The sequence below is a fragment of the Furipterus horrens genome, unplaced genomic scaffold, assembly GCF_987537825.1.
Source record: "Furipterus horrens unplaced genomic scaffold, mFurHor1.1.pri manual_scaffold_4, whole genome shotgun sequence".
Lineage (NCBI taxonomy): Eukaryota > Metazoa > Chordata > Mammalia > Chiroptera > Furipteridae > Furipterus > Furipterus horrens.
Window position 1 is genome coordinate 163,733,325 of NW_028327174.1, and position 11,062 is coordinate 163,744,386.

Below are 11,062 nucleotides of genomic sequence, written 5' to 3' on the forward strand. Positions count from 1 at the left end.
CATAGGACCCTGTTGTTTGGATACGGATTGCTGGAAGGTACTATTCATTGAGCGAAAACCTTGACTTTTGTATGTCACAAATGAATGAACTGATGATGCCAGTCTGCTGACCATGTGGAGAGAGATGGAAGGGGAGATAAGGAGGCTCTTGGCTCATCAGACTGCGGGGGCCAGAACCAGCTGGCCTTCTATTAAGATTACAAGCTGGGTTGACAAATAGGTGCCTTGGGGAATCTGAAAGATGTAGTGGTCTTATGTTCCTTTTGGATCCTCCAATTTGTACTTCTTTCCACGAACTGGATTGGAAGTTTGATCTTCCTCTCTAAAGTTCTTGGCAACACACATAATCATACTAATGTCATTCAAGTGAGAAAAAAACAAAATAGTTCCCATGTTCTTTATGTTTATTTCCATCTACTGCTTTGTCCCTAACACGGAAGTTCTGTTCTTTGTCTGCACAAGAAACGAATTGTTCTTTCCCTAAGTCCTCATTTTCCTACTGGTCTACTCCAGTATCTAATGCTGTCTCATCACAACTTAGCTGATGCCAGAAGGTTTGCCAAGCCCTTAGGTGAACTCTGTGATGTAACATAATTATTTCCCTCTTCCTCTGGAGCTGAAGGAGGCACTGAGATCCATCAAGACCTGTTGCTAGATGTCCAATTCTGTCCAAGGTATTAGCAGGTCTGGTCTTGTAGCACTCCATGGTTAATGTTTGTTGTATCATGTTCTTTGGAAGGAAAATAAATGAAGAATTTTTTCACATTTGATTGGAATGAACATAATTAAAAAGTGAAATACTACTGGGTTGGCAAAGAAATCAATCACTTTACTTGGAAAGAAGATTCCTTGCCACTATCCGTAATTGGGCTTTTAGTAATTTAAAGTCAGCATCCATGACAATTTGTGATAAATTGTCTCCTTCTGGGCTAAAGGCAAGAAGTTCTAATTACCTCTGGATTATTCTAGAGTGGGTGGAAAAACTTTATCAAAGAGATATTGGGAAAGAGAGAAAAGCTAGCAGTGAGAATAGAGTTATTGAATTTCTTTTAAAGAACCTAAAGAGTAAAATAGTTCATTTGATGTGACAAAAACAAGAGCTTGTATTCTGGCTGGGTAGCTCAGTTGTTTAGAGTGTCGTCCCAATATGCCAAGGTTGTGGATTCAATCCCTGATCAGGGTACATAGAAGAATCAACCAACCAGTGAATACATAAGTGGCACAATATATTGACGTCTCTCTCTCTCTCTCTCTCAAATCGATAAATAAAAATTAAAATAAAAGAGTTTGTGGTGTTAGAAGTCCCAAAGATGTAAATTGGATTTTCTAAGAAAATAGGGAACTTAGCATATTAGAAAAAGTTTACATACATACATCAAAGCTCTATACTTAGGTTATAGAAATTAGCATTATTAGTGCATGAGAATATTGAAAATTTTGGGCCTTCCTTGGGGAAACTCTGGATTTTATACTTTGAGTGTTAAAGACATAAATAATAGGCATCAAGGTTAAGAAAATCCAAAATGTCTTATTTAAATGAAAACATAATATAAGTTAGTAGAAGTATAGACTCAATTGATGAATCTGTTGACCAGGTCACTGTTTGTATCTTAACCTTTGTTTCTGTAGGTTAACTAAGAATACCCGAGGAATAGACTGGATTTCAGGTTTCTGCACTGGATTAAAGCTTATTTTGAATTAGGTGTGTTTATTTTATATATCTATCTAGGTAAAGATAGATATAATTTCAAACTTAGAGAAAGGGTGCAAGATTAGTGTAAAGAATTCATATATGCTTTATCTAGGTTCATCATTATTAACCTTTAGCTTCATTTGCTTTGTCATTTACTCTCCATATATAATGTTTTTTTTTCCTGAACCACTTAAAGGTAAGCTGAAGACATTGTGCCCCTTCTAAATAGTGATGATTTCCTAAGAGTAATGATATTCTTTTACATAACCATAGCACAGTGATCTAAGTCAGAAAGTTAACATTGATACTGTTGACTCATCTACAGATTTTGCCACTCTTCCAGTACGGTAACAACCTTTACAGCTTTTTCCCCCTTAGCTCAGAACCCAGTCCACAGTCATGGATTGCATTTAGTTCTCATGTTTCTAGTCTAAATATGAAATAGTTTTTCAGCTTCTTTGTTCTTCGGGTTATTGGCAGTTTGTAAAGAATATAGACCCTCTTGTGTAGAATCATCTCTAGTTTGGGTTGGTCCTCTGTCTACTCATGATTGTTTCAGGTAATTCATTTTTGGCAATGGTACCATAGAAGCGATACTATGTTCTTCTCGGTGCGACCTAACAGGGGACACCTGACATCTCTGGGTCTCATCGGTGTCTTGATTAAGTTGGTGTCCCTGAGGATTCTCCACTGTCAAGTTATTATTTGTCCTTTTGTAGTAAATAAGTAAATTGTGGAGAGATATTTTGAGACTATACTTTTCTTCATCAAACTTTTCCCTAGAAAGGATAATATAGGTAGATTTATTTGATGTAGAAGGTGAAGTGATCTGCCTATTTTCCAGCAGTATTTTACAGTCTATGTCCCTCTTCCCCAATGGGGAAAAAAAAAAACAAACGCCTGCAATATAAGCAAAGGTATACAAAAAAGTACACTGGGGAGTCAAAAGCCAACGGTTAGAAGATGTGTATATAGTCCAGGATGCCCTGGCTGGTTTAGCTCAGTGGATTGAGCGTCGGCCTGCGAGCTAAGTGTCGCTGGTTCGATCTTCCAGTCAGGGTACATCAGAGAAGGAAAACTCTGACTCCCAAAAACCTCCGCTGCCTTGCGGCATACCTCTTCAGGGGAAAGGCTAAGGGAGTAAACCCCGACAGAAAATCCGGAGCCGGAGTCCCTAAGGCGGTTTGATGTTGTGGTCAACACCGGCAACTCCTGCGGCGCACCTGAACCCAAGCTGTATCGACTCCGTCTTTCCCTTGGACCCTTCAGCTGCGAAGAGAGGGGGGGTCTGCTGCATGGGCAACAGCAGACCCTCCATATTACCCTGCCCAGGCTCTGTAGCTTCAGTGTCATCGCAAGATGTCAATTCAACACGGGAGGAGACAGATACCATGTCACTCCCGAGTCGGACTGCACAGCCATTCTCGGCGGTGCAGATGGACTCTTAGGAAGCTACACCATCGTCTCTCGAGACGGACGGCTGCCGACGATATAGTCCAGGAGCCCTGAGAATAACAAACGTATTTTGAGAATGTGAGTAGTATGGCCAAGTATGTTTTGGGTGAACAAGCAAAGAAGGGAAAGAGTCTCCTGATCAGGATATAGGGAATGACTTGCAGAATTTTCCTTCCCTGTTCAGTTAAATGTGTTTTCTTTCCTCAATATTTTTAGAAGCACAGACCTTTGGCAACACAGACCTTTAATCTAATAGCTAGATCATGAACGACACCACCTGATAATATTCTGAAAGATGTCCTATAGCAACCTAAGTAAAATTGTTTCTGATGACTCTAGCTTAGCAAATAGCCCCCAAGAGAAAAATAACATCTTGGCTTACCTCAAGCAGGTAAAAAGCCAAAGACATCTTAAATGCCTGAGAAATAAAATCTGAGTTTGAAATGTAAGAAATGTAAGAAGTTACAGGTCATCCTGGGGGTGGGGTGGGGGATAATAGTTATCGAGCAGAGTAAAATGCCTAGAGGTTGAATCATCCCTTCCTGCTCCCTTCACCTACTTTAAAACCGTAGTTTCTTTAGGTTGAAAACCCAGGGGTTGAAGCAGAATCTGCAGGAGTTCTTGGGAAATGACAGGTGAGCAGGTTAGTAACCTCAGGTAACAAGCATTTTGTTATAAAAATACACTGGGGAAAATACTTCTGAATTTCTGATGCATTTAAGTCTAGGGCACTCTTACACATTTTCTAAATAAATGTTTAAATGAAAGCTCCAGCGGACTGTCACCCGGTCACATCCCCCATTAAGCAATGCCCAATTCTCCCAGCAGCACATTGTTCAACAGGTATTTATTCAGTGTTTTCCCTAAGCAAGGTTCTTGTGGATACAGGGGCAAGCAAAAATAATCAAGGTTTTATATCAACGAGGATCCAAACTGTTAAAGAAGAAAGAATTGATTAGCTGATATGACTGAAAAGTCCGAAAGCAGGGCCAGCCCAGATGTGGTTTGCTGTAGAGATCCGTGTATGTCACCGTTGGGTCTCTGCATCATTCTTCAGGATAACAAGTTTGGTGACATTGCATGTGTCTGTGTCTCTTCCTTCTCAGCCACAGTGCTCAGGCTCACTTTGCTTGAGTTGCCCTCAGTCACGCTCTCATTCCTGAGACAATTACTAGGGTCTGGTGGGAGAATGAACTTCCTCCAGATGACTGGAATACATCAGGGCCCACCCTTGCGGCTGCGTTGGTAGCCAGCTCCAGTTAAATCATATGGAAGCCTGTTCAATTTGCCAAATAAATTCTGCTTTCTGTTGCCTGCATGGAGTGCACAGCCTAGTTGGGGGTTCAGACAATAAACAAACTGATACAAGACATGAAGTAAAGAGCCGTGAGACTGTCGGGGGGATATAGTCCAGCCTGGGAGTAGGGAAGCGACATTGGAGTTGAGTTCTGAATGGACCAGCAGGCACTAATCAAGAAAAGAGTTTAGGAAGAGATGAGCAGTTTGTGTTTTTTGGGGGGACGTTTATCATTTGATTTTCTCTGGAAAGGTAGTGTGTCCTAGTTAAAATATTGAACCATCTTGTGGTGTCCTTGGGAGGCTGCAGTTCCTAAGGCTGGTTAAAGGTGGCCACAGCTCAGGATCAGACAAGCACCCCGCGTTGGCCCACTGATGCCTTGGGCACGCTCCCTTGCTGCGGTCTGAGGCCAGCAGGCCCAGGGTTTAGACAGTGGCTGTTAGCCAACTAGTATGAAAAGAGATAAACATGTAAATAACCGGTATGGCTGCAGAGGTATATTCCTTCTGGATTTCAGCCGTGAGTGTACCTTGTTCTGGGCCCCTTCTCACTGTTTACCAGCCATCCGTCCTTCCCTATGTGATAGTCAATAAATGTTGACTAAACATGTAGGTGGCTATATTCATGGAGGAATAATCTACATTTATGCCTGATTGATATTGACAAGACTTTGCCCCAGAGCAAATTAGCGAATGCTTCTCTAGATTCTGTAGAGCATTGTAGGCATTGATTTCAGCTCAAGGCTTCTGGAAGTTGAATTCACAACTCCCTGAGTTTTGTGAGGTGAAGGGATCTGTGCCTAGAGTTACATGTTGATTCCATTGTAGTTGTGGAAGCTCATGTGGAAAAATAAATTCAGAGTTGTGTTTTGTTTGAACCACCCAATACTTATCAAATTAATGGACATTAAAAATCATGAGATTAAGTATTAACATCTTGTTTCTTATCTTTTGAAGGGGTAGAAAATTAGGGCCAGCATCCCCATGGGGCACCAGTAGAGGCTGCCTCTGTAGATGGAAAGCTCTAATTTGCCTTCCTTCCACCTTGCCCGTGTCTTTCGTATTTGTTACCTACCTGGCCCGTGGGTACTGGGTCTGCAAAAGCAACATTTAAGGTTTCTATTGGAAAACCATCCAAAGGTAAGAATAAGAAGATATTTGGTCATCCTTGGCACCAGCTTCTGGCCTTTTCTGCCGTTATAACCCCTGCAGCAGGAGCACAAACTTGATAGCTGTGTGAAGGACTCCAAAAACAGCCAGAGCAGGCCCCAGACCAGCTGATATTAGTCTGTTAGCTTGTGCAGGCTACAAGCGTTAAATAATCATTTCCAATTACACGTCTTTGTTTTTTTGTTTTTGTTTTAGCAAGAGAAAATAACCAAATATAATACCTACATATATATGGGAACCCTGCATACATGAGAGCGTCAGAGGCTGCACATCCAGGACAGGTTCAGAGATAGAAATGCGGATTGAGGTACATGAGACATCCTGACCTAGAGATGAGGCGATGCCCATTGGGGCTTCAAAGGGTCCTTGCAGGATAATAAGAATAGATGTTTAATACATAGAAGTTTGTCCTGCCCTACAGATAGGTCAAAAGAGGTAATTTCTGATAATCTTCTAATTTAAGTTCTTTTGGTATTAAGGAAGGGGAAGTTTCTCTTGAGCATGTGGCTAAAGTTGCCTTTTGCTGAAAACAATCCACATATCATAGAGGCACATCTGGGTGACTAGTTCTGAACCCCCTCTGAAAATTCCCTGGAAATTTCACATTCCAGAAATTGGGTTAATAGATTGTTCTAATATATCTCGTTAAATCAGTCTCAGGCTTGAGAAAAGTTCAGTTCAGTTAAAGTTGTGTCTCCTTTCAGGAGGCGGTGATGCTGGTGGGCTCCCACATTTAAGGCAATGGTGTAAGCAATCAGACATTTCACAGGATGCATCTTTGTGCCAGTCAAGGTGCCCGAGGTGGCAGAGTCCATCTCAACTAGCCCCTGCCCTAACAGAGCTCCCCTCTGGAGGATCCAGCTGCCCTGGCCTGGCTGGTCCCGTTTCACGGAAGAGAAAACTGACTCCATTGAGTTCCACCTGTTATCATTTCCCATTAGACTACAATTTCCTTCTCCAACCTCTGCTCCTCACAGCATGGAACCCAGAACTAACCCCTTCCAGCTTGGATGAATGATGTCATTAGCCTCCTTTTAGTCTCCGAAGCATATCTCCTGTTTAGGCCCGAAGTCCAGTCCTATAAGATTTCAAGTAAAACTACCATACACAAGTCACTTATCTATCCAAGCCAATCACATTCACTTATTCAATTAGCCAAATGAGGAACAATATTGACAAGATAATTATTCTCAAGGGAGTTGGAGCCTAGTGGGAAAATTAAAATGCGGACCTGCAGTTGTCATACGGTGGGATAAATGCCTACCGGGAAGGGTTGCCAGATAAAAGGCAGGATGCCTGTTAAAACTGCATGGTTTCCTTGTTAAACCTGGCAACCCACCATGGGGGGAGGTGTCAGCGACAAGGGAATGCACACGAGGAGGACCTGGGAGGCTTCTGAGAAGAGTGCCATCAACGTGGAAGTCGAAAGAGGGCAGGGGATAGGGGAGGGTTCTGTGAGGAGTTTGCTGTTGGGTATGTGGGAAGGCGTGGGCTCCAGCAGCCCCAAGAGCTGCAATGGTGGGAAGTCCGGGCTGGAGCATGGAAGGTGGGCAAGAGAGGAGACTGGAAAGGCATCAATGTCCTGCCGTGGAATCTGCACTTGATCCTAAGCTCAATGGGAAGCCACTGTGGGACTTGAAGCAGGAGAGTGACCTAAGAGCTGCATGTGAGAACATTCCTGGCTGGAGTGTAGTGGTGGCTGATGAGAGGGCGAGTCTGGGGACCGGAGAAGGGAGATGGGTGCCTGCTGCAGTAGCAACAGTCACGGCGGTGATTGTGAGGAGGAGAAATGGATGGGCCATTTAGAGGGTGGATTAGATGTGGGCGTTGTGAAAAGGGCTCTGCTGTGAACGGCACACAGAGGGCAGCTTAAGTGCTCTATGAGCGGAGTAAACAACAAGAGATTTCAGAAGCATAATTTTTTGATACCTACCTGCAAAAAAAAAAAAAAAAAAAAAAGAAAGAAAAGAAAAAGAAATAGAGGCATTGTCACATAGATAAAGATTGAGAAGTATTCCTTTGGACTTGTCAACAAAGAAATCACTGGGGGCTTCAAGGAGAGCAGTTTCATGGGTTGTAGGGCATCATGGGCTGAAGTGTAGATGGGAGGGGGCATTGGGGGCAGGTCAAGAAATCTCCTGGTGAAGTGAAATAAGAGAGGGGTGGTGGAAAGACACTGAGAATAGAATGGAGGAGGGCATTTCCCCAGGGGAGAGTCTTGTGGCTACTTACCTATCTCCACAGGTAAGGGGAGTCCACAGAGGAGGAGAGTGCGAAGACGGAGGAAGAGAGGATGGCATCCTGAGCTCAAGGAGGACTGGCTCACATCTTCGTGTGCCTCCCACTGCCGGGACGTTCCCTTTCTCTACTTAGCTCAGAGCCTGCGGAGGCTGCCCGTGACTCCCTGGGCCAGCCACACTTGATGCACTTGGCATCCCCCTCTTGTTTCTCAGCACAGCTGGGTCATACCTTATGTGAAGGTTAGGTTCTTGAATAAGACAAATCAATTACCGATGATAGTTACTTCTTCTGAGAAATCCACTAGGCATGGACCACTTTGGAGACTGTTTCTTAAAAAGCCAAAGTACCCTAGTTTTGTTCTAGCATTGGGAGAGATTGCTGTTTCTTTGAGAACCAGTGAAGGGATTGACTTGCACTTAGGAATACTGTTCCTTGAAAAATGCAAAAGGTGAGCTACTTGGCTATGAGAGGCTTCTGAGGCCTGCGTCTTCCTGAGTGATGGCAGAGTCACACCTGGCACTGCCCTCTGACTCTGGGCTATGAACTCATTGAGTGAGTTGGTAAGCAAAATCACTGACATGGTTCAAGTAATTTTTTGCTCTTTTTCTAATTTATAGCAGACTTAATGGAAATTTGTATAAAATATGTGTTAAATATCCATATGATGGGGTTGGACTGTATCCTTTTTCTACATCTGTCCCCTTAAGCTCTTGAGAATTGAACTTGAGGCCATCGATCCACCCAGTTGGTTATTGGCGTGTTTCTCCCTCCTTCTTGTCTGGTCATTGCTGACACCTTGCCCTCTCCCCCACTCCTGGTGGTCTCACTTCTCTCTAAGTAGCTATCAGATCAAGGGAGTTTGGGTCACTTTGAGCAACTAACTGTCAACTTGTTGGATTAGAGAAAATAACTCTGAGGTATTTATTACTGGTGGGGGTACAAGAGACCTGGAGAAAGAGAAGGCCTGCAGTGCCCCCAGAAGTTCAGAGATGCATGTGCTTGGATCCATATATTGCTATACACCCAGCCTTGCCTTTCATTGTTTTCCCTTTTGACTCCACCCAGGTTTTTGCTTTCCTTGTCCTTTTGGGGAAGTCAGTGCCAACCCAGAGGTAGTCCTAAATTGCTTCCAAGCCCCAATTATACTTTCTGTCCCCTGCTTGGGTCACCCTTGCATTTATTATGACATGGAGAATGGTTTCCTGTCCTAGGCTCTCTCCTCTGGCATCCTTTCTTGTTGATAATGTTGGGGGAGATCATCAAGAGGATGTGACCACTGCTAGACCCTTGAACTGGATCCTGGCCATCAGAGGCTCTTCACCTCTTCCCTGTCCTCAGATTATACGCTCTGTCCACCATTTCCAAGTGGGAACCCTTTTCAAGGGTGTAGCCTTGAGAGAGCTATATGTTGTCGAGACCATCTGGACAGTATATGTGACTGAACTCTGTTAAGGTCTCTATATAAACTCTTAAAATTCCGGTGGGTGATGTGGAGAGCTACTTGTTCTGTGGCTCAAGACAAGTCTCGTAAATAAGTTCCCTTGCTTGGGAACCAATCTGGAGTGGCCTGGCCCTGCCTCTTTTTTGTCCCCACCCACCCCTTGCCCTTTCTGTCCCCTCCCATCCCTGCCACCCCAAGTCCCCTGTACTGGGTCCATTTTTGACCAAAAAATAATCTTAATGCTTTGTTTTCTTCCAAGTATGTACAATCAAATAATGCTTTTGTGATCAAATTATACAAAGAACCAAACACATTTGTATACTTTCTATGATGTCCTTAAGGTACTAGTTGGTGTTAAATTGCTGGTGCTTTCTTGTTCTTCGGGCTGTTTTTTCATCTATGTCTATTTTTGTTTAGACAACTACTAATTTATAAAAATATTATGTGAATTTGGATAGGCTATGTTTTACGCTCAGTTTCGGTTTGTAGCCTTTGTTTTCCAGTGACGACTGGAGTGTTGTTTTTAATACGTTCACACAGGGTTTCATGATAACAAAAATGCTTTTGAAAAATACTGTCTTACATTCGCACAGCAGTTTATATAGCATATGCATAAGTTTTTAATTCCTCCTCAAAACCTAGCTTTTCATGGCAGGACTTGCTCTTACAATTGTGGGGTCAGCTAGGGGCTGGCTGTCAGCGGGGTAGGGGCACTGACTGAACAACAGGTCTTTCATCTCCCAGCAGGTAACTAGCGGAGCTTGTGCTTGTGGTAATGGTAGGACTGCAAGAATTGAAGGATGTCTCAAGGCCTAGCTCCAAATGGACACACTATCGCTTCTGCTGCATTCTATTAGCCAAGGCATGTCCCAACATGAACCCAGATTCATGGCTGGGGACACTGACTCTACCTCTTGGTAGGAGAAACTATAGAGTCACATTGCAAGAGGTAAGGCTACAAGGCATGTAGCCTGAAAGCCTGTGTGCAATTTGGGAAGATAGCTGCTGCCTTCCTCAAGGAGGTGGTCACAAAACCATCATTTTTCAGACCTCCCAGGTCCCTGTAATTCTCCATGTCTAGTCTAGTGGCCCCTAAAAATTCCCCAATCAATTTTGCTGAGAGGGCAAGTTGTGACAAGTGTTGCCTCCAAATGAGTGGCTCTTACTGACATTACATTGCTCCTCATACATTATTTATAAGGTTTTCCTGTATGTGTGTGCAATTATATTTCTGTACATTTTGAGAAATAAATTGCACAGGTCTTTTTTCTTTTGCACTCCCTATAGAGGTTATAGAGGCAGTAAAAGTGTCCAAATTTGTGAGAAATTGGAATAATCAAGAGTTACCTGTATGGAATGCTACTAACAATAGCAATTCATGCTAGAGTACCTTTCATCTGAGACACTTGGGCTGTTAACAGATTAAAAGTAATAAAAGACACCGATCTAGAGAATTTTCATTTTCTTGTGCCTTGAAAACTCAGCCTTTCATTGGTTTGAATGGTCCTGGAATACATTTTTTATTACTAGGAGCATAGAAATCTCTAGCAGTCTTTTTAATAAAGCAAGGTGAGTTATAAGGATCATCTGATGAAGGGTAAATGTACCAGACTCTATTTTAAGAAAAATACAATATAAAAGTCTTACCATGGAACAAAATCTTTATATGATCTTTTAAGAAAACCTCAAGAAAAATAAAGACATGACACTATATTAAATTTAAAGCCGGTGACTTATAAGTAAAGAAAAGCAAAGATAGTCTGATT

General features: G+C 42.8%; 1 pseudogene; it reads left to right on the forward strand.

The window, feature by feature from the left end:
* The first annotated feature begins 7,445 nt into the window (after positions 1–7,445).
* LOC150013213 (U11 spliceosomal RNA) lies at positions 7,446–7,549 on the forward strand (annotated as a pseudogene).
* The last annotated feature ends 3,513 nt before the right edge of the window (positions 7,550–11,062 follow it).